The 21,373-nt window shown below is 38.1% G+C and overlaps 1 pseudogene; it reads left to right on the forward strand.

The window, feature by feature from the left end:
* Positions 1-10,064: 10,064 nt before the first annotated feature.
* Positions 10,065-21,373, forward strand: part of LOC112447016 (retinoic acid receptor RXR-gamma-like) — an 88,578-nt pseudogene continuing 77,269 nt past the window's right edge.

Below are 21,373 nucleotides of genomic sequence, written 5' to 3' on the forward strand. Positions count from 1 at the left end.
AAGATCCCCTGGAGAAGTGAAAGGCTATCCACTCCAGTATTCTGGCCTGCAGAATTCCATGGATTATATAGTCCATGGGGTAGCAAAGAGTCAGACACGACTGAGTCACCTTCACTTTATTTCACTTCACTTTTTTTGGGCAACTCATCTCCGATGACTATAGAGATAATAGTGATATGAAGACCTAATCCTCATGTTTCAGTTTGGTCAAACTGGAGAGAATCTGAGCTCCAGAAGGTTATACTGGGTTAGGTGAGGCCTCTATTGGACCTGCATTATAGGTCAATTCAGTGATGTGCTGGAGCCAGCTCCAGAGAGCTGCTGAGAGGCCATTTTGTGGATCATTCCCCAGTAGCTCAAACAGTAAAGAATCACCTGCATTGCAGGAGACCCTGGTTTGATCCTTGGGTCAGGAAGGGATTTCATCCCCTGGATGAAGGGAATGATTACCTGGAGAATTCCATGGACAGAGGGGCCTGGCGGGTTACAGTCCATGCCGTTGCAAAGAGTTGGACATGAACATGACTGAGTGACTAACACTTTCACTTTCCCAATTTCCTGTTCAGTGAGTTTATGTTGATAGCTTGAAAGAATTAAATACATCATAAATATCAGCAAATGTTACAAATCAAGGATTTTTTTTTTTTTTTTTTCCCTGTAGGACTTGTTAAACCATTACCTGCAGATTGCCTGCACATCCCAGGTTCAAGTTCTACTTCAGGTCAAGCCTACATTCTTTACTTATTTATATTTGTCACCCAAAGGGCATCCCTCAATAATCCCCCTGCCTGCATTTATTTCCTATCATATATTTAAGGGAACCCACACCAGGCTCCTCTGTCCTTTACTATCTGCTGGAGTTTGCACAAGTTCATTTCCATTGAGTCAATGATGCTATCTACCCATCTCATCATCTGCTGCCCCGTTCTCCTTTTGCCTTCAATTTTTCCCGGCATGAGGGCCTTTTCCAATGAGTTGACTCTTTGCATCAGGTGGCCAAAGTTTTGGAGCTTCAGCTTTAGCATCAATCCTATTAAGGGTTGATTTTTCTTTAGAATTGACTGATTTGATCTCCTTGTAGTCTAAGGGGTTTTCAAGAATCTTCTTCAGTGTCACAATTCAAAAGTATCAGTTCTTTGGCACTCAGCCTTTTTTATGGACCAGCTCTCACATCTGTACATTGCTACTGGAAAAATCATAACTTTGACTATATGGACCTTTGTTAGCAAAGTGATGCATCTCCTTTGTAATACACTGTCTATATTTGGCATAGCTTTTCTTCCAAAGAGCAAGTATCTTTTAATTTCCTGGTTGCAGTCACTGTCAGAATTGATTTTGGAGCCCAAGAAAATCAAGTCTCTCACTGCTTCCACTTTTCCCCCTTCTATTTGCCATGAAGTGAAGGAACTGGATGCCATGATCTTAGTTTTTTGAATGTTGAGTTCCAAGCCAGGTGTTTCACTCTCCTCTTTCACTCTCATCATGAGTCTCTGTAGTCCCTCTTCACTTTCTGATGTTAGAGTGGTATCATATGCATATGTGACACTGTTGATATTTCTTTGGGACTGGAATGAATTCTGACCTTTTCCAGTCTAATGGACACTGCTGAGTTCTCCAAATTTGCTGACATATCCATACACTTACCTTCAATGATTGCTTTCATGACAGAATGCCAGAGTTATACATGGCTCACAAAAACAGAAATCTTTACTGTCTGGCCCTATATAGAAAGTGTTTTCTTACCTCTGATACCCTGAATAACTTTCATGTCTCTCTAAGATGATTTAAGCTTAAGCTATCCAAAACTAATTTCACTATCCTTCCTCTTCTCTATTTTTTATACTATTCTTGTGTCTGTATATTTCTTCGTTGTTTTCAGTGCTATACTCCATCCAGTTTCCCAAGAAACACTTGAATTCAGGTTTTTTTCTCTATCCTTATTATACTAACATGTAGATCTTATATACTGTTTAGTGCCACTTTTTACATGTCCTCTTGATAAACCATCTCTTGCTGTCTTAGTTTTCTCTCTATGTTCTTCTGAGAATGATTTTTTCTAAAACACAATTTTTACCATACAAGCTTTAGGTGAAAAACCTCTGCTTAGTCACTATGAATTAAATAAATTGCAACCCCCTTAACTTGGTATATGTGTTCTTTCTTTGTATGACCCTTCTGCTTTTCTACTTCTGTCTGTCAGACTCCTTCAAATACAGCCTCTACTTTAACACTACTGATGATCTTTTACAAACCAGAAATGCTTTTTGTTCTTCTGTGTCTGTGTAAATAGATTCAGCTGCTTGTGATGTTTGTCCCTTTTCTGATTCATAAAATCCTATTTGTCTCTCAAGATCCAGCTCAAATATTCCTTCTAACTTTAAGGCTTCCATCACTACATCTAACAGAATTAGCTTCTTGCATTCACAAAACATGCTGAACTATCACTACTTTGTACTATAATATGTTTCAATATTTGATTTTACATACAGTAGGGCCAGTACTATTTGCACATCTGCCTCTCTCCACCCAGTGACTGAGTTCTAAGATCATGGGCAATATTTAGTTATTCTTTTTCATCTTCCCCAGAATCTAGCACAATGCTTGAGGCTCCATTTGTTCGTAATGATGCTGCCTATATGAATACATAAATAAAAGACAGCCCTAGAAATATACTGAGATTTGTCTTAGAGGGGGTTTAAACTTATCAAATGGTAGAAAGTAGTGCATATCAGATTATATGACATTATCAAGTTTCAAAATTTTGAAAGGACCACTGCTTTCTAAGTAACTATATATTTATTTGAAGCTTTGAGTTTTTTTTTTCTTTGTAATTTATTTTTTAAAATATTTTTTAGTTTATTTTTTATTGAAGGATAATTGCTTTACAGAATTTTGCTGTTTTCTGTCAAACCTCAACATGAATCAGCCATAGGTATACATATATCCCCTCCCTTTTGAAATTCCCTCCCATCTCCCTCCACATCCCACCCCTCTAGGTTGATACAGAGCCACTCTTTGAGTTTCCTGAGCCATACAGCAAATTCCCATGAGCTATCTATTTTACCTGTGGTAATGTAAGTTTCCATGTTGCTCTTTCCATACATGTCACCCTTTCTCCCCTCTCTCCATGTCCATAAGTCTATTTTCTATGTCTGTTTCTCCACTGCTGTCCTGTAAATAAACTCTTCAGTACCAATTTTCTAGATTCTGTACATGTGCATTAGAATACAATATTTACCTTTCTCTTTCTGACTCACTTCACTCTATAATAGATTCTAGGTTATCCACCTCTTTAGAACTGACTCAAATGCGTTACTTTCTATGGCTGAATAATATTCCATTTTGTATATGTACCACAACTTCTTTATCCGCTCATCCATCAATGGACATCTAGGCTGCTTCCATGTTCTAGCTATTGTAAATGGTGCTAGTGCAATGAACAATGGAATACATGTATATTTTTCAATTTTGGTTTCCTCAGGATAGATTCCTAGGAGTGGGATTGCTAGGTCATGTGGTAGTTTTATTCCTAATTTTTTAAGGACTCTCCATACCATCTTCCATAGTATCTGTATCAATTTACATTTTCACTAACAGTGCAAGAACGTTTCCTTTTTCCCACATCCTCTCCAGCATTTATTGTTTACAGACTTTTCGATGATGGCCATTCTGAGCCATTTGAGGGGATATCTCGTTGTGGTTTTGGTTTGCATTTCTCTAATAATAAGCGATGTTGAGCATCTTTTCATGTGTTTGTTAGCCATCTGTATGTCTTCTTTGGAGAAATGTCTGTTTTGGTCTTTTCCCCACTTTATGGTTGGGTTGTTTGTTTTTCTGTCATTGAGTTGTGTGAGCTGCTTGTATATTTTGGAAATTAATCTTTTGTCAGTTGTTTCATTTGCTATTATTTTCTCCCATTCTGAAGGTTGTCTTTTCATCTTGCTTGTAGTTTCCTTTGATGTGCAAAAGTTTTACGATTAATCAGGTTCCACTTGTTTACTTTTGTTCTTATTTCCATTTTTTTAGGAGGTGGATCATAGAGGATCTAGTTTTGATTTTTGTCCTCAAATGTTCTGCCTATGTTTTCCTCTAAGAGTTTTATAGGTCCTGGTCTTACATTTAGGTCTTTAATCCATTTTGAGTTTATCTCTGTGTATGGTGTTAGGAAGTGTTCTAATTACATTGTTTTTCATGTAGCTGTCCAGTTTTCCCAGCACCATCTACTGAAGAGTCTGTCTTTGCCCCATTGTATATTCTTTCCTCTTTTGTAAAAAATAAGGTACCTATAGGTGCATGGGTTTATTTCTGGGTTTTATATCTTGTTCCATTGGTCTATATTTCTATTTTTGTGTCAGTACATGCTTCCTGTCTTAATGACTGTACCATTGTAGTACAATCTGAAGTCAGGGAGGTTGATTCCTCCAGGTCCATTCTTCTTTGTCAAGACTGCTTTGGCTTTTTGGGGTCTTTTGTATTTCCATATGAATTGTGAAATTTTTTTTGTTCTAGTTCTGGGGAAAATGCCATTGGGAATTTGATAGAGATTTCACTGAATCAGTAGTTTTCATTTGATAGTATAGTCATTTTCAAAATATTGATTCTTCAAACCCAGGAAAGTGGAATATCTCTCCATCTGTTTATGTCATATTTTCTTTCATTAGTTTCTTATAATTTTCTGTGTACAGGTCTTTAGTCTCCTTCAGTTCAGTTCATTTCAGTCTCTCAGTTGAGTCTTACTCTTTGAGATCCCTTGGATTGCAACATGCCAGGCTTCCCTGTCCATAACACACTCCCAAAGCTTACTCAAACTCATGTCCATAGAGTGAGTGATGCCATCAAACCATCTCATCCTGTGTCATCTCCTTCTCCTCCTGCCTTCAATCTTTCCCAGCATCAGGGTCTTTTCAAATGAGTCAGTTCTTTGCATCAGGTGGCCAAAATATTGAAGTTTCAGCTTCAACATCAGTCCTTCCAATGAATATTCAGGACTGATCTCCTTTAGGATGGACTAGTTGGATCTCCTTGAAGTCCAAGGGACTCTCAAGAGTCTTCTTTAATACCAAGTTCAAAAGCATCAATTCTTTCATGCTCAGCTTTCTTTGTAGTCCAACGCTCATATCCATATATGGCAACTAGAAAAGTCATAGCTTTGACTAGATGGACTTTTGTTGGCAAAGTAATGTCACTGCTTTTTAATATGCTGTCTAGGTTGGTCATAGATTTTCTTCCAAAGAGCAAGTGTCTTTTAATTTCATGGCTGCAGCCACCATCTGCAGTGATTTTGGAGCCCCCCAAAATAAAGTCTGTCACTGTTTCCATTGTTTCCCAATTTATTTGCCATGAAGTGATTTGACCAGGTGCCATGATCTTAGCTTTCTGAATGTTGAATTTTAAGCCAACTTTTCCACTGTCCTCTTTCACTTTCATCATGAGGCTCTTTAGTTCTTTGCTTTCTGCCATAAGGGTGGTATCATCTGCATATCTGAAGTTATTGATAGTTCTCCTAGAAATCTTGATTCCAGCTTGTGTGTCATCCAGCCAAGCATTTCTCGTGATGTACTCTGCATATAAATTAAATAAGCAGGGTAATTACAGCCTTGTACTGCCTTGATGTAATTCTTTCCTGATTTGGAGCCAGTCTGTTGTTCCATGTCCAGTTCTAACTGTTGCTTCTTAGCCTGCATATAGATTTCTCAGGAGACAGGTCAGGAGGTCTGGAACAATTTTCCATAGTTTGTTGTGATCCACACAGTCAAAGACTTTGGCGTAGTCCATAATGCAAAAGTAGATGTTTTTCTGGAACTCTTTTCCTTTTTTGATGATCCAAGGCATATTGTCTATTGTAACCTCTCCTTTTTCATTTCTAATTTTGTTTATTTGAGTCTTGTCTCTTTTTATCTTGATGAATCTGGGTAAAGGTTTGCCAATTTTATCTTCTCAAAGAATGAGCTTTTAGTTTTATTAATCTTTACTTGTGTTCCTTTCATTTCCTTTTCCTTTATTTCTGCTCATATCATGATTTCTTTCCTTCTGCTCTCTTTGTGGTTTTTGTGTTCTTCTTTTTCCAGTTGTTTTAAGTGTAAAATTAGGTTGTCTATTTGATCTTGAAATAAGATTGTATTATTGTAAACTTCCCTCTTAGAACTGCTTTTGCTACAACCCATAGATTTTGTGTTTTCATTGTCATTTGTTTCTATAAATTTTTTTAATTTCCCTTTTGATTTCTTCAGTAACCTGTTGACTATTTAGAAACGTGTTGTTTAATCTCATGTGTTTGTGCTTCTTACAGGTTTTTTCTTGTAACTGATATCTAATCTCATAGTGTTGTGTTCAGAGAAGTTGTTTGATACTATTTCAGTTTTTTTAAATTTACTGAGGTTTGATTTTTGACCCAAGATGTGGTCTATCCTGGAGAATGTTCCATGTACACTTGAGAAGGTATGTTCTTCTGCCTTTGAATGGAATGTCCTGAAGATATCAGTGAGATCCATCTCATCTAATGTATCATAAAAGACTTGTGTTTCCTTATTAATATTCTGTTTTGATGATATGTTCATTAGTTTAAGTGATCACAATAAACTGTGGAAAATTCTGAAAGAGATAGGAATACCAGACCACCTGACCTGCCTCTTGAGAAACCTATATGCAGGTCAGGAAGCAACAGTTAAAACTGGACATGGAACAACAGACTGGTTCCAAATAGGAAAAGGAGTTTGTCAAGGCTGTATATTGTCACACTGCTTATTTAACATATATGCAGAGTACATCATGAGAAACATTGGGCTGGAAGAAGCACAAGCTGAATCAAGATTGCTGGGAGAAATATCAAACACCTCAGATATGCAGATGACACCACCTTTATGGCAGAAAGTGAAGAGGAACTCAAAAGCCTCTTGATGAAAGTGAAAGAGGAGAGTGAAAAAGTTGGCTTAAAGCTCAACATTCAGAAAACTAAGACCACGGCATCAGGTCCCATCACTTTATAGGAAATAGATGGGGAAACAGTGGAAACAGTGTCAGGCTTTATTTGTTTGGGTTCCAAAATCACTGCAGATGGTGACTGCAGCCATGAAATTAAAAGATGCTTACTCCTTGGAAGGAAAGTTTTGACCAACCTAGATAGCATATTGAAAAGCAGAGAAATTATTTTGCCAACAAAGGTCTGTCTAGTCAAGGCTATGATTTTTCCAGTGGGATATATGGATGTGAGAGTTGGACTGTGAAGAAAGCTTAGTGCTGAAGAATTGATGCTTTTGAACTGTGCTGTTGGAGAAGACTCTTGAGAGTCCCTTGGACTCAAGGAGATCCAACGAGTCCATTCTGAAGGAGATCAGCCCTGGGATTTCTTTGGAAGAACTGATGCTAAAGCTGAAACTCCAGTACTTTGGCCACCTCATGTGAAGAGAGTTGACTCATTGGAAAAGACTCTGATGCTGGGAGGGATTGGGGACAGGAGGAGAAGGGGACGACAGAGGATGAGATGGTTGGATGGCATTACCAACTCGATGGATGTGAGTTTGAGTGAACTCTGGGAGGCAATGATGGACAGGGAAGCCTGGCGTGCTGCGATTCATGTGGTTGCAAAGAGTCGGACACGATTGAGCGATTGAACTGAACTGAACTGAGGGTTGCTGCTTCTACTGCTGCTAAGTCACTTCAGTCGTGTCCGACTCTGTGTGACCCCAGAGACGTCAGCACACAAGGCTCTCCCGTCCCTGGGATTCTCCAGGCAAGAGCACTGGAGTGGGTTGCCATTTCCTTCTCCAATGTAGGAAAGTGAAAAGTGAGAGTGAAGTCACTCAGTCGTGTCTGACTCTTAGCGACCCCATGGACTGCAGCCCACCAGGCCCCTCCATCCATGGGATTTTCCAGGCAAGAGTACTGGAGTGGGTTGCCATTGCCTTCTCCGAACTGAGGGTTAGTTCTCTGGTAATCTAGGGACTTGGATTCAGTGCTCCCACTCCAAAGGTTCAGGTCTTAAACTCTTGTTGGGAATGAAGTTTCCACAATTGGTTTGCTATGACATTAAGTGAGATTAAAATAAATATCCAAAAACAAGAAACCAAAGATGAACCCCAGACAAATTACAGTTACAAAATCAGGCAAATAATAATTAAAAATGAAATATACACATATACATATACACCCTTGAGCAAAGTCAAAACAGTCCAACTAAAATAAAGTAGAATAGATTGACCTGGTGAACAAAAGAAATAAAAAATTATATTTTCCAGCTGAGAACAAAACTAACTAAGGCACAACATGGAAAAACAAAACTAAAGGAAGGTGCCAAGTGGGGAATACAGCAATGAAAACAAAACTAACAAATATGTTCAAAGGAAAAGAAAGAAGGAATAGATATGCAAAGTTAAATAGAGGTAGATGAAGATTTATATACATTAAAGATTGACTCCCAAGGGAAAAGAACACTAGGAAAAGCAAACAAAGAAATAAATGTAGAGAAAATATAATAGGTTTGAAAAATTAAAAGCAAAATTATAAAAAAGAGAAAATAAAAAAATGAAAAAAGAAAGAAAAAAGAAAAGAAAGAGAAAACTCCACAGAACTGCAAAAGCCCAATGTAGATGCAGAGGTTTATAACAACAGTAAAAAGTGTGACTGAATATTCATATATACACCCATAAGCAAAATCAAAACACTACAACAAAATAAAGTATAAGAGATTGACCTGATGAACAAAGGAAACCAAAAATCACATCTACCAGAACAAAACTAACTAAATCATAGACTGGAAAGTAAGACTGAAGCAAGGTGCCAATGGGGGAATTAAGCAGTGAAAACAAAACTAAAAAATATGTTGAGAGGAAAGGATAGAAAGAAAAGAATGAAAGGATAGATATGCAAAGTTAAATAGAGGTAGATGAAGGAGACATATACATTAATGATTAACTGCAAGGGGAAAAGAGCAGTAGGAAAGGCAAACAAAGGGATAAATGTAGAAAAAATATAATAGGTTTAAAAAATTAAAATTTAAAAAAAGAGAGAGAGAGAGGAAAAAAAAAAAAAAAAAAGAAAGAAAACTCCCTAGAACAGCAAAAGCCCAATATAGAGGCAGAGGTTTATAACAACAATAAAAAGTGTGACTGAATATACACATATACATATACACCCATAAGTGAAATCAAAACATTCCAATGAAAATGAAGTACAATAGATTGATCTAGTGAACAGAAGAAACAAAAAATTATGTCTACCAGAACAAAACTGACTAAAGCACAAACTGGAAAACAAAACTAAAGCAAGGTGCCAATTGGGGAATAAAGCAATGAAAATAAAACTAACAAATAAGTTGAGAGGAAAGGAGAGAAAGAAAAAAAAAAGAAAGAATAGATATGCAAAGTTAAATAGGGGTAGATAAAGAAGATCTTTATACATTAAAGATTAACTGCAAGGGGAAAAGAACAGTAGGAAAAGCAAACAAACAAATAAATGTAGAAAAAATAACAATAGGTTTAAAAAATTAAAATTAAAAAGACAGAGCAAGAGAGAAAAAAAGGAAAACTCCCCAGAACAGCAAAAGCCCAACGTAGGGGCAGAGGTTTATAATAACAACAAAACAATGTGACTTAGAAAAAAAAGAAAAAAAAAAAGCTTAAATGCTTAATTAGATTTCATAGAGTCAATAAAATCGACAACTACAACAAAAGAGGGAAAAAAGGGAAAAAAAGAAAAAAAAATCCAAAAGAATCTACAGAGCAAGTCAAAACATGAGAATAATAAATGCCTTTCTTGAGTTACTGCTGTCAGAGACCTTCCCCTCGCTGGGAGTCACAGGTCACCTCACCTCCCTAGGATGCCCTCCAACACTGTGCTGATCTCTGGACCTGTTGTGGGGGGCAGCTCAGATTCTAATCTGGTCCTACTCTGTGTTCTTGCCTCCAGTGTCCACAGCTATCAGAACCAGTGCATTTTCTTTTGAGGGAGCTCTCAATGATACATTCCATAGGCACAGAGTCTGCCGAGTTGATCCTGTGGATTTAATCTACAACTTGAACAGCTGTAGTGTTGGGAGCCGTGTTAGGCATTACTGACAAAATGGAGGCATGGCCCCAACTCCCTCTCCTTGTCCCGCAGGTACGGACCCGGGATGAAGGAGTTAGGCCTTGTGATTCTGACTTGTTTTTTCCTCTCCTAGGCTGAGTTGACTGAAAAGAATATTAAGGTGCTTATTGTTCTTGAGAGGAGCATGAGAAGGCACAAAGTCTTCAGCAGCTGTGCTCAGAGAATAATTCATAAAGTTAATCATTGACATTCATTCAAGGACCTTTACAAAAGAGTGTTCCATGATGAGCACATAGGCCGCAGCTTGAGGCCATGGGAGGGATTGCTATCTGAAACCTATTTGTGAGGGAAATGTTTATGGCCTAAAAGAGTTTGCTGAACTTAGGGCTTAGGAATAATTAAAATAGTTAGAAGCTAAAGACTTAAGGAATGTTGTAATGTTAGCATATTTTACTATAGCTTATAGAGATTAGGAATTTTGGAGATATTAGTGGTTAGAAGCCTTTTTAGAGAAAGTGAGCTCAGGATACTAGGGGCAAACAGGATTTTGAAAGATAAGAAATAAACTGAGGAATGTGGTATGCAGCCCAGACATTAGCATGAGTTACGATGTATTCACAAGGACACATGAGAAGAAGTAGATAAGAGAATTGCTGAGGCAGGAACTCCTTTTGAGGGGCAACAATGATTTATGGAGACAACAAACCTGGGTCAGGGGGAACTGAAAATGTCAAACCTCTGACCTAATGCTTTTGTAAAAGTATAAAAGAGAATCTTAAGCTTGAAAAAAATATGCAGTCCAAGAAATATGAATGAGAGGCTGCATCAATACTCGCCAACACCACCCATCCCTTCAGGCTGATTCCCTGGCTGCTGGACCTGGACTCCAGCATGGTAGGAATGTTTTGAGTTTTCTTCTTTAGTCACACTGCCCCTGGGTTTCAATTGTGGTTTTATTTCAACCTCTGCATGTGGGTCATCCAATGGGGTTTACTCCTGAGGCTGCCCTGGAGGACTTGGGTTTGCCCCTGTGAGGGCCAGGTATGGAGGTGGTGCAGCTGCTTGGATTGCAGGGTTCTGGCAGCACCAGGTGCTCAGGGGAATTGGCAGCTAGGGAAGCAGGAAATATAGAGCTCAAGAATGGAATAGCAACCAGTGTTGGCCAATGCGTTCCAGTTTTATTGCCTGGAGAAACCCCTGTCCATGACAGAAAAGCCTGGTAGGCCACAGCCTACAGGGTTGCAAAGAGTCAGACACGACCAAAGCAACCCTGCACGTATAGCCACAAGACTTTTTATGCCTGTGGCAGTTCTGCCCCAGTGAGAGTTGAACGAGAAGTTGGTGCAGTTGCTTGGCCTGTGGGGACCCTGGCGATGCCAAGTGTGTAGGGACATGGACTGCCTTCACCACAGGAGTTATGGCCCTATAAGAGTCTCTTTTTGAGCCTCTTGTACCTGGCAATCAGAAGGGCTCTTTGGCCAGTCTTTCTTCAAAACTCCATTGGTTCAGTTATTTAGAAAGCTCCCTGGCCTGGGGTCCTTCTCTGTTGTTCAGCGTGTCAGAGACATAAGAGGGGCCACCCTGGTTGGGGTCCTACTCTATAGATCAGTGTGTCAGGCACTTAAAGGGTCACCCTACGTGGGATCCTACTCTGTAGTTCATGTGTCAGGTGTTTGATTGGCCAGGCTGTCTACTTTTCAGCTGCCAATGTTGGTGTGTGGGGATAGAGAGGCTATGATGATGGCTTCACCCCATGCATGACTCAGCAGCATCGCCTTGCTTCCATGGCTGCCGGGCTTTCCTCCACTGACATTTCCTACCATGATCTTCTCCCTCACATCCCCTCAATCTGTCTCTCCACAGACAACAGGAGCCCTTGTCCTAGGATTGCTCCACAGTCCCTAAACTCTAGCTTCCAGCTGCTGTGCCTTCCAGGATACCAGTAGTCCTGTCCAGGGTATGTATGGCTGCAACAAGGACTGTGTGATTCTCATTCCATTTAGGCTGCCACAGATCAGCTGTTTCACTCTCAGCCTTAAGTGTTTCTCCTCTGATCAGAAAATTGCCCTGATGTGGGGATCGGACCCCTGCTTCAGTTCTGCTTCTCGGCCGAGGGCAGGTCCAGGCCAACTGACACTTGTTTTTCCTCCTACTTCCTTCCTCCTACCGAGTTTGTGTGGGTCTATATATTCTTTTCTGCTGGTCAGGAACTCCTGTCCCCTCTCAGCTGGTGTTCTGCATGCACTTCTGGGTCTGATGGTGTATTCCTGAGGTATTCGTGGAGAGAGATGTACTCCATGTCTCTCTACTCCTCCGCTATCTTCCAAGCTTTGAGTTTTGACAAAGAAATTCCTTATGCAACTTCTGGGATTAGAGAAAAATATTCCATTTCTCAGGAAATGTATTTAATCATTTTGCTTTATAGTCTTCACTGGGCTTGAAGCAGACAATAAACATTGAAATTCCTATTTTCAACATTTTTGCATGCCCTTGAAAAATGGTTGTGGAAGATTAAATAAATTACACAAATGGTATTTTATCAACTTTTTCTTCTAAAAATTATATCCTGAGATAGAGTTCCAAAAGTTCATGTTTCTCGACTTCTCAGTAGCTATAAAGTTGGACATAGCTCTTTAATTCAAAGGATTAAATTGGCTTTAACTGAAAGAGGAGAGTTTGGTTTTCTTTCACAAATTGCCATGGGAACATGAGTGCTGCAAAGCTATTATACCTCTCATGTGAAGCATTTCAAATAATTTGGAACGTCTCAAACAATGACATTCAAAACCTCCCAAGCATGATCATCTAGAATATTAAAGCTAGAAGACTGGGCTATTTTATAATTTAGTATCATTTCAGATATTCCTGTGTTATCAATTTAATAAATCATAACCTCATCTGGAATAACATCTGAATCAATAATATTTTTAAAAGTCTAATTATCATATAATATGCACAGCTAAAATGTAGCAAGCTCAATTATAAGACAACAAAATTCTAGAAAAAGAAGATAAATTATTAATGATGTAACAAAAGCAATTGATGTGGTGGTTTTTCTTATGATCATATAAGCATTAAAAAACATTTTTAGGAAAAGAAGCCCATTCTTTTAGGAAAAGAAGCTCTAAAATAAGATTTTATAGCAATGTGAAATGTGAAGTTTTTATCCTTGACATGTTATTAACTTGCAGTGTCATCCATATTATCAACAAATGGACTGAAATAAGACTGCTTTTTACTTTATTTAGTATGAGGTCCAAATTTTACATTTTATTCGTTTATTGCTACTGCCAACATGGTAAAAAGTTCTATATGCAAGCTATTTTTGAACTGGAATATATACATTTTTTATTCTTAGTTTTAGTTCAATGTTGCTGGAAGCAATTTCATTAAAGATGGATAGAAAGACAAAAACCACAAATTCTTTAAACAACAACAACATAAGCTGCTCCTTTGATTTCTTTCTAAGTTAAAAAAAAAGGCTATCTGAATATACTTCAGACATCATGAGGCAAACATTCTTTCCATGTAATCTTGACTTTTCTCATCATTAACCAATTGATTTTATTCTTTTCCTTCCCTTGTTATTTTGTGAACATTTGAAATTATCTTATATTTAGTAATCCATTATGGACTATTCTTTAGCTTTCTAGGTATTCAAGGAACCTATATTTTCCCATACAAATATAACAAAAATGCATTATTTTCCTAATGATGTTAATATATGCTCTGACTCATCAGAAAGAATGCCAATTTCTCCTAAGGGAAGACTATGTTTTAACTATTTCCGAAATCTTTCACATTTTCTAACTAGTTCAGTGTCAGTTTCACTAAATCTTAAATAAATACATCTAAATGTTTTTTCCATTCTTAATGCACTGCTTTCAAACATTCTCTATTCTGACCCATCTTCCTAAGAGACGGTAATTTCGACTGTTTAGAGTACTAGATAGACATGAGTTTGAGCAAGCTCTGGGAGTTGGTGATGGACAGGGAAGCCTGGTGTGATGCAGTCTATGGGTGGCAAAGAGTTGGACATGACTGAATGACTGAACTGACTGAGAGTGCTGGAGATAAGCTGGTGAGGGAAAATCAGGCAGAAGAACCATGATATAAAATGATAGCAGCATGAGTTTATTTCATTTTCTCCCTAAACAGAAGGTCATGTGTAAAGGTAATTGCACTTTCAGCAATTAAAAAAAAAAAAAGTTTACATAAAAATAACTTTCACTTACTGGGAAACACTTCAAAATAGATTTCTCATTTGATAGCGTAATTCATTTCTGAGCTTCTTGAAACAATCTGACTAACGTTAAAAACAAAATTAAAAAACATTAATATTTTTCTTCCTTCAATACCTGAACCAGAGAAAAATTTATGATTGTAGTTTAATTTTATTGCTACTGAACCTTTCTTGAAAATGAACTGGCAGATGCCATTAGTAGGTTAATTGATTTAATAATATTCCTATGAATAAGCTAGCACTTCTGACTTGAATCGCTTTCTCAATTGATTGGTACTCTATAATAGTGTTCTGTAAAACATATAGAAGGAGCAACAAGGAACTCAGCTTTGGATTCTTCAGTTAATTCATTAACGTTTTCAATTTGCTAAGTGCATGGCATTTGTTACTAATAATTAGACACATGCATTGCTTTTACAAAGGCTCTTTAAAATGTAGTCTTGTAAAAATCACCCTAGAAAAAAAGTATGTTAATAGTCTAGTTGTGTGTTTATTTTTCAAATGCCAGCAAGTAGCACCTTCCAGGGACTTACAGGATGGAAGAAATCAGTATCAGTCAAGGTAAGCTGCAGGGCAGTCTTGGTTCAGGAAAAGGAGAGGAAAGGGGAATGTCACACAGAAGCTGCAAGACAGGAGCTGCCACCAATGGCTCCAGAGGAATGAGGAGGGCCACTCTCTGCTAATTTCCAGAAGTGAAAAAATGTCTCCATTTTTCAGAAAAAAAAAAAAAAAAAGAAGTTTTATAAAATAAGATTGCTAGTTTAGAGGGTTAATGAATCCATTATTTGTCTGAAAACCAACCGGTTTCTGACTAAAATCAATATTTATCCAGAGCCCAGGCTGAAGTTACCTATCACCTTTATAGAAAAATTCCGAAGAGTGGGGGATTAATCTAAAGTTTTATTATAATCATCCCTATTATTAAAGTTGTATTATTTAATATTTGTAGTGAAATGTTAAATGTTTGACATTATTGTAAAGGACTGATAATTTCTTCTCTTTCAGTTTATGTTGAAGAAAATAGTCTGTCTGTAATGTGTTCCTAATTCTTTAATGTTCTTATTTTTTTTTACACTCAATAGTTTTATATTCTGTCTAAATGAAGTACAAGATCATTGATTTTTTCAGTTTTTGAAATAAGGCATTAAATATTAAATTTATTTATTTATTTTTGACTCAAGAAAAACATTTATTATTCTTATGTTTTGACTTGTTCTATAGATTCTTTTGGATTTTTTTTTCTTTTTTTTCCCTTATCTGTTGTAGAGTTTCTGCAAAGATGATAGTACTCTCATCTCTATTATTCTGATTGGTATTGTTTAAACGCAAAAATATTTATTAGCTGATCTCAACATAAGACCAGAAACTATAAAACTCCTAGAGGAGAACATAGGCAAAACACTCTCTGACATACATCACAGCAGGATCCTCTATGACCCACCTCCCAGAATATTGGAAATAAAAGCAAAAATAAACATATGGGACCTAATTAAACTTAAAAGCTTCTGCACATCAAAGGAAACTATTAGCAAGGTGAAAAGACAGCCTTCAGAATGGGAGAAAATAATAGCAAATGAAGCAACCGACAAACAACTAATCTCAAAAATATACAAGCAACTCCTACAGCTCAACTCCAGAAAAATAAATGACCCAATCAAAAAGTGGGCCAAAGATCTAAATAGACATTTCTCCAAAGAAGACATACAGATGGCTAACAAACACTTGAAAAGATGCTCAACATCACTCTTTATCAGAGAAATGCAAATCAAAACCACTATGAGGTACCATTTTACACCAGTCAGAATGGCTGCGATCCAAAAGTCTACAAATAATAAATGCTGGAGAGGGTGTGGAGAAAAGGGAACCCTCTTACACTGTTGGTGGGAATGCAGACTGGTACAGCCACTATGGAGAACAGTGTGGAGATTCCTTAAAAAACTGGAAATAGAACTGCCTTATGATCCAGCAATCCCACTGCTGGGCATACACACTGAGGAAACCAGAAGGGAAAGAGACACGTGTACCCCAATGTTCATCGCAGCACTGTTTATAATAGCCAGGACATGGAAGCAACCTAGATGTCCATCAGCAGATGAATGGATAAGAAAGCAGTGGTACATATACACAATGGAGTATTACTCAGCCATTAAAAAGAATACATTTGAATCAGTTCTAATGAGGTGGATGAAACTGGAGCCTATTATACAGAGTGAAGTAAGCCAGAAGGAAAAACATAAATACAGTATACTAACGCATATATATGGAATTTAGAAAGATGGTAATGATAACCCTGTATACGAGACAGCAAAAGAGACACTGATGTATAGAACAGTCTTATGGACTCTGTGGGAGAGGGTGGGAAGATTTGGGAGAATGGCATTGAAACATGTGAAATGTCATGTATGAAACGAGATGCCAGTCCAGGTTCAGTGCACGATGCTGGATGCTTGGGGCTGGTGCGCTGGGAAGGCCCAGGGGGATGGTATGGGGAGGTTGGGAGGGAGGAGGGTTCAGGATGGGGAGCATGTGTATATCTGTTTTATTTTTAAAATTAAAAAAAAAATAAAATAAAATAAAAAAAAAAGTAAGATAATTCTCAACACACTGTCTCATAATCCCCTCTTTAATTAAAATCTATTACCCTAATTATTTAACTATTTAAAAATACTACATTGTTTAATGTAATAATTAATGTACTTTTATATTAACTGAGAGAATTTCAATATACCAAATATGTATGACTTTGTTTATTCAAAGTCATAGATATAACATTTATCTGTATTTGAAAGAGAATACTGAATTATTGGGCTTTTCTATTGGCTCAGAGGGTAAAGAATTTGCCTGCAATGTAGGAGACCTGTGTTCCATCCTGGGTCAGGAAGATCCTCTGGAAAAGGGAATGAATGGGTACCCACTCCAGTATTCTTGCCTCAAGAATTCCACGGACAGAGGCTATAGTCCATGGGGTCACAAAGAGTTGGGCATGACTGAGCTACTAACACTTTCACTGAAGTATTAGATATCTGAATGATGTGCTTTGCTTGTTGTAGATATTATTGATAATAGATTATAATTTTTGGTTGTATGACATTCACTGTGTGTAAAAATAAAGTATCAACTAAAGTGGGTGCGTGCGTTGTTAGTCACTTCAGTTCAGTTCAGTTCAGTTCAGTCGCTAGTCCTGTCCGACTCTTTGCGACCCCATGAATCGCAGCACGCCAGGCCTCCCTGTCCATCACCAACTCCCAGAGTTCACTCAAACTCACGTCCATCGAGTCAGTGATGCCATCCAGCCATCTCATCCTCTGTCGTCCCCTTCTCCTCCTGCCCCCCATCCCTCCCAGCATCAGAGTCTTTTCCAATGAGTCAACTCTTCGCATGAGGTGGCCAAAGTACTGGAGTTTCAGCTTTAGCATCATTCCTTCCAAAGAAATCCCAGGGCTGATCTCCTTCAGAATGGACTGGTTGGATCTCCTTGCAGTCCAAGGGACTCTCAAGAGTCTTCTCCAACACCACAGTTCAAAAGCATCAATTCTTCGGCACTTAGCTTTCTTAACAGCCCATCCATACGTGACCACTGGAAAGACCATAGCCTTGACTAGATGGACCTTTGTTGGCAAAGTAATGTCTCTGTTTTTGAATATGCTATCTAGGTTAATCATAACTTTCCTTCCAAGGAGTAAGTGTCTTTTAATTTCATGGCTGCAGTCACCATCTGCAGTGATTTTGGAGCCCCCCAAAATAAAGTCTGACACTGTTTCTACTGTTTCCCCATCTATTTCCCATGAAGTGATGGGACCAGATGCCATGATCTTAGTTTTCTGAATATTGAGCTTTAAGCCAAAATTTTTACTCTCCTCTTTCACTTTCATCGGTAGTGTCCAAATCTTTAAGACCCCATGAACTGTAGCCTGCCAGGCTCCTTCATCCATGGGATTCTCCAAGCAAGAATACTGAAGTGGGTTGCCATGCCCTCCTCCAGGGGATCTTTCCAACCTAGGGATTGAACTGGGCCTACTGCATTGCAGGTGGATTCTTTACCGCTAAGCCACCAGGGAAGCCCATCAACTAAAGTAAATAATACTTACCTCCAGAAAAGGGCAAACCTACCTTCTACAAGACCATTAGTGTGTGTGTGAGGGTGGTGATTGAGTGTTCTGTAATTGAACTGTGCATTGGCTTGGCTACAAATTTAGTTAGACTTAGCTCATAATTATCATCAGATATTTTGAGAGTACAGTGTAGACTTTCGTTTGTCAAGGCTTTGACTCTAAGATTTATAGAGATGTTAGCCATCCCTTTGTATTTTTCTAAACTACCTCTAGTTTTCCCAATCATGAGTGGTCTCACTTTGCTCCCAGCTGCCAGCCTTTTTTCTCTGGGGATGTTTTCTTTTGATCATTTGGTTCAATTTCTTCTGCCCTTTCCCTAGCTTTTGGACACTGGAACTATCCCTCTACCTGGTATGCAGACTTGGAATGCTATTGCAATGCAGTCATTGAAAATCTAAAATGACTAAGGGGATTTTTATTATCTTCCTTGACCCATGCACAACCTTCAAAGGGCCAATATTTCACATTCAGAGAATGCCAAGATCCAGGGGATCATTAGTGAACATCTGAAAGACTTCCTGCCACAAGTTAATTTACTTTTCTTAGTATGGTAAAAAAACAAAGCAAAGCAAAACAAATGAACAAAAAGTGCCACCACCAAAACCAAAAAAAACTCTGTAAAGATTTTATACTTACCTGACTGAGAGTGCTGGTTTCTTATAAATTTAATTTCTACATTCTAACTTGTAGTGAGAACCTTAATCTTATTATAAGCCATGTGCATTTTGTAGAAACTTTTCTTACTTTAAAATATAAAACATTTCTTATATCTGTGTAAAATCATATATAATAATTTACATGTGTATATAGTTTTTTTCACCATTGGTGTCTTGTAGACATGAGCTTATTAGAGGGGACCAGGGTCAGAGTTGAGTATAAGTTGCTTTTGGAGGAGGGGGCGGGGCCATGGGCAGCACTGCCAGCCTGAGGCCAATAAGATTGCAGGGTTGGGGTAGTTGGAAGGAGAGTAGAGTCAATAGAGCATTGGGTCAGCACTCACTCTGTGAGTTTCTTCAGAACATTGGGGCACTTTGGAGGAAGGTGAAGGGTATAGGTGCCTGGATCCAGTTGCAGCTGGGATAGGGGACAGGATGATGAAGAAGCTCCGACCCCAGGGATCTGCAGTCACTGAGAGATTAGCTTGGAGAGAGGGTTTAGGGACGGGCTCTTGGATGAAGCGGGCAGGGGGCAAGTGTGATGGCCTCAGTAGCTGTTGTGAGAGTACACACCACAGAGGGAACAATGGGGTTGACGGAAGGCTGGGCCTGAGGATGGGAGACTCCGTCGTTTGGGAAGCCCTCTCAGCCCTGCTGTAGGGAGGGCAGCAGGCCCAGTGGGATGACTCTTTGGCCATCATCTCCTTACAGCATTGGTGGCTCACAATGATGCAGAAGGCTGCCTCTACCCATAGCTTGTCCCTCTGATACAGGAAGTTCTCCACTCAACTACCTAACCTTTGATCAGGGCCCAAGGAAAACCCCACATGTGGGGTCCATATTCTCTTTCATGTCATTTGCAAACACTATAGTAACAGTACAATGTATATATACTATATATACAGTAGAGGTGTTTTGCTAGTAAAAAATCTTTAAACTGCTGGATCTTATATTTGTTTTGTAATAAACACTACAAGTAAATAAAGCACTCTTTCTGGCGTATTCAAACCAAACACAAGACAGCATTTTTCTACCTAATTTTTAAGACTTAGCTCAATTCTTCTTCTTTAAGATGCTTCTCTCCTCAGGGAATAATTTCTCTTTTCTGTGTTTTAATGAACTATGTGTATTTGTATTCATTTATCATGGTTTCTACTATATCACACAGATTTATTTGACCATCAGTTCCACTAAGACTCCAGTAGAACACACGAGTCATAATAAATGCCTAGCCATATTTATTCAATTAATTAATTCAGAGTATTAAAACATAATTTCTTGGTATCCTCTTAATATCTGGCTTCATTAACAAATAAGATATCTTACTTTTGAGTCACAAGTCATTTTTTTAAATGCCTAATGAGAGTTTCAAGTAGAATAAAATGGTATGAATTCTGTAATTAATATTTCTGCCTTTTCTCACATAAAATATAATAGGTTTTGGTAATCTGACTTTGGCTAGAGGTCACTATGGGCTTCCCATATGGCGCTAGCGGTAAAGAACCTCCTGCCAATGCAGGAGAGGTAAGAGACACAGGTTTCATCCCTGCATTGGGAAGATCTCTTGGAGGAGGGCACAGCAGCCCACTCCATTATTCTTGCCTGGAGAATCCAATGGACAGAAAAGCCTTGAAGGCTACAATCCATAGGGTGGCAAAGAGTTGTACAAGACTGAAGAAACTGCACACATGCATGCACGCAGAAGTCACTGTAATATAGAGGCTACTAATAAATAAAAGCTCTATTTGAAATCAACTCAAATAATTTACTGAAATCTACAGATTGACAATAATTTCAATAAGCAAAAATAACAGAATAGAGCTTTCTAAGAAACAGATGCAAGGATTACTCTCTGTAAGTAAGTTAAGCCTTCTTTGCTGAATTGATTTGGTTGATGTCCCAGTAAATCTGCCAACACCAACAGCCACTTCTCTCGGATATTTACTTATACTTCCTAGGAATTTGGTTATGCTGAGAAACTTTGGAACCAATTCTTCACAAAGAGATGCCAGTGCATTGGCAGTGTGAACTATGACAGGGCTTTATGGAAACATTATTTATGGCATTTGATAATGTCTTTTTTTAAAATGCCTGGATACTCCCCAAGTATTCCTCTGTGACCTGACAGTATTTCCAATCATCTCGGGAGCTAATTCCTTATCACTTTCAAGTGTTAGTAAAGAAAGAAGTTTTTCTTTTTCTTATTTTGTATTACTTTTCAGTCCTTGAACATAGAACTATCATGGAAGCAGCAGTGATATGGAAAATATTATACACTTTAAAATTATTGGTTTTTAATTTTTATATCAGATAATTTATACCAGATAATTCTTAAATAA

Source organism: Bos taurus, chromosome 6 (assembly GCF_002263795.3).
Source record: "Bos taurus isolate L1 Dominette 01449 registration number 42190680 breed Hereford chromosome 6, ARS-UCD2.0, whole genome shotgun sequence".
Taxonomy (NCBI): domain Eukaryota; kingdom Metazoa; phylum Chordata; class Mammalia; order Artiodactyla; family Bovidae; genus Bos; species Bos taurus.